This window comes from Rhamphochromis longiceps, linkage group LG22 (assembly GCF_057381845.1).
Source record: "Rhamphochromis longiceps isolate RC_006_pf linkage group LG22, R_longiceps_female_GT1.1, whole genome shotgun sequence".
In the NCBI taxonomy this organism is placed as follows: Eukaryota; Metazoa; Chordata; class Actinopteri; order Cichliformes; family Cichlidae; genus Rhamphochromis; species Rhamphochromis longiceps.
In genome coordinates this window covers 16,909,164-16,915,163 of record NC_140577.1, presented here as the reverse complement: position 1 = coordinate 16,915,163, position 6,000 = coordinate 16,909,164, and positions in this window count along the sequence as shown.

The following is a 6,000-nucleotide window of genomic DNA, read 5'->3' as shown; positions in this document are numbered from 1 at the left end:
TCCCCTCCCTGTACATCTTCTCCATGGGATTTATATATGTAGGCTACACTGGCTTGTTTCCAGGGCAACCAAACAGCTGAGCAGAAATATGTCCGCTGAGGCCCCTCGGAGCTGTCGGGGAGGCTGGCTGCCATGCAACGAGGCTTTTTTTCCACTGAAACTCGCAAGCTCTGATTTCTTCAACAAGTGTGAGAATGTTATGCAAGCTGTTCTGTCTAGGCGCGCAGGCTATCATCTCTCCAGAGACTGCGGCAGAGACGCTTGGATTAAACTCAAAAATCTTTAAAATACCAGATCTTTTCACACAGCATGTCTTTGATTTTAATTCTGAATCTGACAATCATAAGGAGTTCATACTTTGTTATGTATGCCAGTTCAATCGCTCATTAACATTAATATCTAATCAGCCAATCACATGGCAGCTCCTCAATGGATTTAGGCACATAGACATGGTCAAGGTGACCAGCTGAAGTTCAAACTTTACATAAGAATGATGAAGAAAAGTGATTTACGTGATTTTCAAAGAGGGATGGTTGTTGGTGACAAGTTGAATAAGTATGAGCATTTCACAAACTGCTGATCTGCTGGATATTCCTGCACAGCCGACTTTAGAGTTCACAGAGAGAAAAAAGAGAAACTAGTGAGTGACAGCTCTCAGGGCCAGGGACTCAAAATAACCTCTCATTACAATCAGGGTATGCAGAAGAGCATCTGTGAATGCACAACACATTGAACCTTGCAGCAGATGGCCACACTGAGGCTACAGTTTGCACAGCCTCACCAAAATCGCACGACAGAAGGTTGGAAAAATGTTGAGCTAAATTTCCACTGCAACATTTGAATGGCGAGGTCAGAAGCCACATGAAAATATAAATCCATCCTGCTTCGTATCAACAATTCAGGCTTTTGGTGGCACACTTTGCACTCATCTTCTGATGACTGCTTCCAGCAGAATGGATTCCTCCAAAGCTGCTGCTTTCAGGACCTTGTTGAATCGATGTCATGAAGAATTAAGGCATACTACTAGAGAACAGAGAGGCTTAGCTAATCCCATACTGTTGACTAAGTTCAGTAATTTAGTTATGATATATTTTGGATTTTGACAGGTTCAGTTATTCATACTTAGTCTCAGTCTTTCTGAAAGGAAACAGACTGTCCATATTCTCACTGTTTAATCTTTAAATTATATACTTCTTTAAGATGATGCTGTTAAACTGCTTTATATTTAGAAGCAGCTCAAAATATAACTTCTGATGGGCCTCTGTACTGTATACGAGGAAACACTATTACGCCCTTGAGAACACAACAAATAATCTATGTTTTTCTAGTCATCTCAACAAGAGTTCCTGTCCGAGTTTACCTCAGAATAACAGCCCCATGAGTGATTGTACAGCTGAAAGGAGGAAGGATGGTGGAAATCTTTAAAGCGAGACTATGCAAACCAGTCTCTACACAATGGGTACCCCTGGGAACACTGCAGCTCAGACCTCAAGCTCTATAGAAATGTAATTACCTGCTTACTATTTTGTCTATTTTTGTGATCAAAGACATATAAATGAATGGAAAGCCAACTCTCCTGATGGCCTACTTTAGAAAAAGTCAATAAACAGAAGTGGCTGTATTTTCTGCTCTGAATCCTCCACCAGTTGTCACAGTTTTTGGCTTATCCACTCGAAAGACTACTGTGTGACAGGACATGTGATCTATAATCTGGAGGGGGTGATCCAGAGAGGGGGGAGCGAGGACTAACAAGTGTGGGACCACAATGAGCCAGATGGGAAGAACCATTTCAGGTCCACACGAGGCTTTCTTCACGCTGCGACCTCTGAGAGCACTCAGTGACTTTACAACACGCAGAGCAGTTTATTTTATGGCCACAGCATGAAGAGCTTAAGCGGAACTTCTGTGAGGGAAAACCAACTTCAAACGCCAAAAGAGTACACAATCCAACCGGCAAAAACAAAAGATGTATACACTATACATACAGAGGAAGTCGCTGAATAAAGAAATACGTTTGCAGAAATTAGAAAGCTTAATGAAAACAAAGCAAACATCAAACCAATGCTTCTATAATTTACCAGCCTGACGATTTGAGCAGCAGACATTCCAGTCTGAAAACTGATTGCTTTCTTCCAGAACAGATATTTGCCCCGTTGTTGCAGACAATACAGCAGGCTCTCCGTCGCACTGCTTACAATAGCAGAAATGTGTGAATCTAAGTGGCTAGAGCAGCGGATAAGTGATGCACGGGGACGCACTGACCTTCTGCTGCAGGTGGCACGGCCGAACGGAGCTGATATTTTAAAGGTCAGGCTATGCGGTTTGTCTGACAAAGATTCAACAGTTTCACTGTTTTTTAATCAAACCATTTAACTTCAGGAAAAAGCAGAGGAGGTTAAAATACGAGACCGACGCTCAGAATTGAACATTTCAGACATTGATTTTATTCCTTTGAGTTTAGCAGAGTTTGTGTATGTTTGCATCTTTATCATCTCTTAAGAGGATTTATTATCACACTGGCTGCGTTTGTGTCAGTTTGCCTTATTACTCCTAGTAAGTACATTCAGTATGTGATGTTAGTTTTCATCAGTGACAGAATGCAGGTAGTTTAGACTTTCATAGGAAAGCTTTGCTAAAAGCAAAACAAAACAATAGGTCATCAGGAAAGTTGGCTTGATGGACACATTGCAACGTGCTGTAGGCAACAGGCACTTCCCCACAATGCTGCGGAGAGATAACGGCAGCCTCTGATAGGCGGGAGGAAAACGGAAGCCATTAGTCACAGACTGACCTTTCTCTAAGTGGACTGTAAACAGCTCCTTCTGCACCATAAACCCAAACCTTTCAAGCAAGACTTATTTAACATCCATCCAAAAAGCTCATTTATAAAAACAGCACAGTTGCTTTTTTATTTCACGTGTAACATCTACACACTCTATTCTATTCTATTCTATTCTATTCTATTCTACTCTGAGGCCTGTGGGTTTACAGCTGTTTGAGTTAAAGTCCGTGTGAAACTCACTGGGAAACAGCTTGGCCGCCTTCCCTGCAATGCACAGCTGCACATTAAACAAACATGCACTCTGTGCCGGTCAACTCTTTTGTTTTAGCTGTTTGCCTCGTCAGGCACTTTTGATTATGAAAAAGTGAAATGGAGCATGTGACTGTAAGTCTGGATCGAGACACCGGTGTAATGAAATAAGAGTGGGTGGCGGTGGCGGTGAAGATTACAAGTGAGATATTGCAAAACGTCTATTGGGGGTTTTTGCTCTGATTTTAGAATTCGTCATCATTTTGTCTGCTGAGCCAGCAGCGCTTCATTACACTGGAGGAAACAGACATTTTATAATGATATCTGATTAACTCAAATATTGATTTAGAGCCATAAAAATGACAATATTTGTTCTTTGAGGCAAATATAAAGGCGATTTAAGTGACTTTGAACGTGATATGGTTCCTGGTGCCAGACTGGATTGTGCAAAGATCCCAGAAACTGATGATCTGCTGGGATTTTCCCACAAAACCTTCTGTAAGGTTGGCCGGGAATGGTCTGAAAATATCCAGTGAGCAGTAGTTCTCTGGGAGAAAATGCCTCGTTCATGCCAGAGGTCAGAGGAGAGCAGTCAGACTGCTCGGTGGTGATAGGAGGATAACAGTAATTCAAACTGAAACTGAGGCTACAGTTCACATGGCCTCACCAAAATTGAGCAACAGAAGATTGAAAAAATGTCGCCTCGTCTGATGAGTCTTGATTTCTGCTGTGACATTCAGATTGTAGGGTCAGAATGTGGATCCATCCGGCCTTGTATCAGTAGTTCAAGCTGCTGGAGGATATTTTCTTGGCACACTTTCTGGACTTAGAGCGCTAATATTGACTCTTTTTTTGTATCTACGAGTTTCTGATGGAAACATCTGGATCTTGAGACCTTAAATGCTCCACTATGTACACCACCAAGTGTTGATTTTGTCTGGCTGGTGCTGAGCAGAAAGGACTCAGTTAGATGAAAGTGGTGAGAGTAAACCACGACAGCAACCTACTAGCTTTCTCCATTGGGCGCATGCAAGCTGCAACATCTGCAATTTCTGCAGGAATTCTACTCTTTGACGTTCCACCGTAACTAAATGCAATGTGACGATCAAACACTGATTAGAGCACATTTAAAATGAGCACCCCCCCCCCCCCCCCCAAAAAAAAAAAAAAACCCCAAACAAAAACAAAAACCAATGAAGGTGTGGAATGAATGAATATGAACAAAGTGCTGTACGGAATGAGCGAGGAAAAACAAAACAAAACAGGGGAGTGTGATATGTAAAAGGGAAGAGGAAGGGGAGGTTTGTTACTGTTACGTGAGCTAACCTCTCACCTCCTCACCGCTGTGTACTAACAGTGGGAGAAAGGTGAATACAGGCCGGGACATTAAAGCTGCAGGAAACTGCAGAGAATTAGGCGAGGGAAGCGATGAGAAGGAGGACGATGATGAGAGGGAATTTGCTCGAAACTGAAGCTGGTGGGAGAGCGGTTGTGCTCTCGTTCTCCCCTTGGGTGTTCCTGTCAAGGCTCTGGGGATGCAGACATAATTTACTTAATTGGTTCTCACTGATACATATAAGACTAAGAGGGGATTTTTCCCCCTGTTCTTTGGGGCAAAGGTAGCAAGGACTTCCCTCTGCTGCCTCAGCAGATGAAGTTGTTCCTCTTCAGCGCTCTCGCTTTTTGAAGTTTCGACTGCACAAACATATATTTAGTACGACAAAATTGCTCATTTTCTTTAAAAAGAGTCTCTGATCCCTGCATGAAATTAGGGAAGGATATTAAAGGCATTAATCTGATTTGAAGCTGTGAGAACTGACTTTAAACTACATGAAACATTAAATGCCACGTGGATTTTGGCCAGTCTGAGTAATGTATACACAAATCACATGCTGCACTCTCTCCACCCTCTAAAAACAATACGGGTGACCCCTTACCCCACATTCTCTGGATGACTGAATGCCTGAAATCACAGACGCACTCCAAATCTAACCTTTGTGTCCAGTAAGAACTTAAAGCAGTGCGTGGTTTATGACACAACGTGCAAGGACAAAAAGCCTGCAGACTCCCAGATCTTGAGTTCACACATGACCATGAGAGGAATTTCTCAAACTAGGTTTTTTTTTTTTTTTTTTGACAAACTCATGATACTTTTTGATACATTTGAAAACCCCAGAGTTATGACCTTTTGTAACGGGCTCCACACCAGAGATATGGTATTATCTGAGGAACTTTAACATAAACTATTCCACATGTTTGAAACTGACACAACCAAAGAGCCCGAGACATTTCTCAAGCAGGGACTGGACTAAAAAAAACAAATAAAACACAACAGTGAACATTTTTTATAATGTCTGCTGTAAAAAAAAATAAAAAATTACATTTTGAAATGCATTGGACTCGAGTATAGACAGCATAAATAGATAGACATAGCTATTATGACGTGCCTTATTGGTTAGGTATTGTATTACCCTTATCAAACCTGGAGCTGAGCTGTTTGGTATTTTTATTCTAGATGTGATGAAAATAATAATTATGAAAATTCCATTTTTTCAGTGTGACCTGAAACTAGCCCCACAACGCATTAGCAAACTGTTTGAGGTCACACGTCAAAGCCTTTTAGCAACCAGGTTAGTCGCCCCATGCTGGCCATTATAAACAGTTTAAAAGTTTAAGACACTTTTGTGTCAGCTTCACTGGGCTGGGACTCGTGCTTTAAAGTTTGAGACTTCAAATGTTGTTGTTTTATATGATCCGTTTGGTTTGCCTTTTTGCTTTCATGTCTATTGAACTGTCTTTAGTTCCCATTTCTATTCGTGTGAAAGTTAAGTTGTTTCTCGTGGTTTGATTGATTTTTATTCAGGATCTTCATGGTTTCCTGGTTCCAGGTGTTTTGTAAGTATTTCCTTATATTCTGAGCTCTTAGTTCCCTTTAGGTTTCTAGTCTTGGTTATAGTTTATCTGTGACC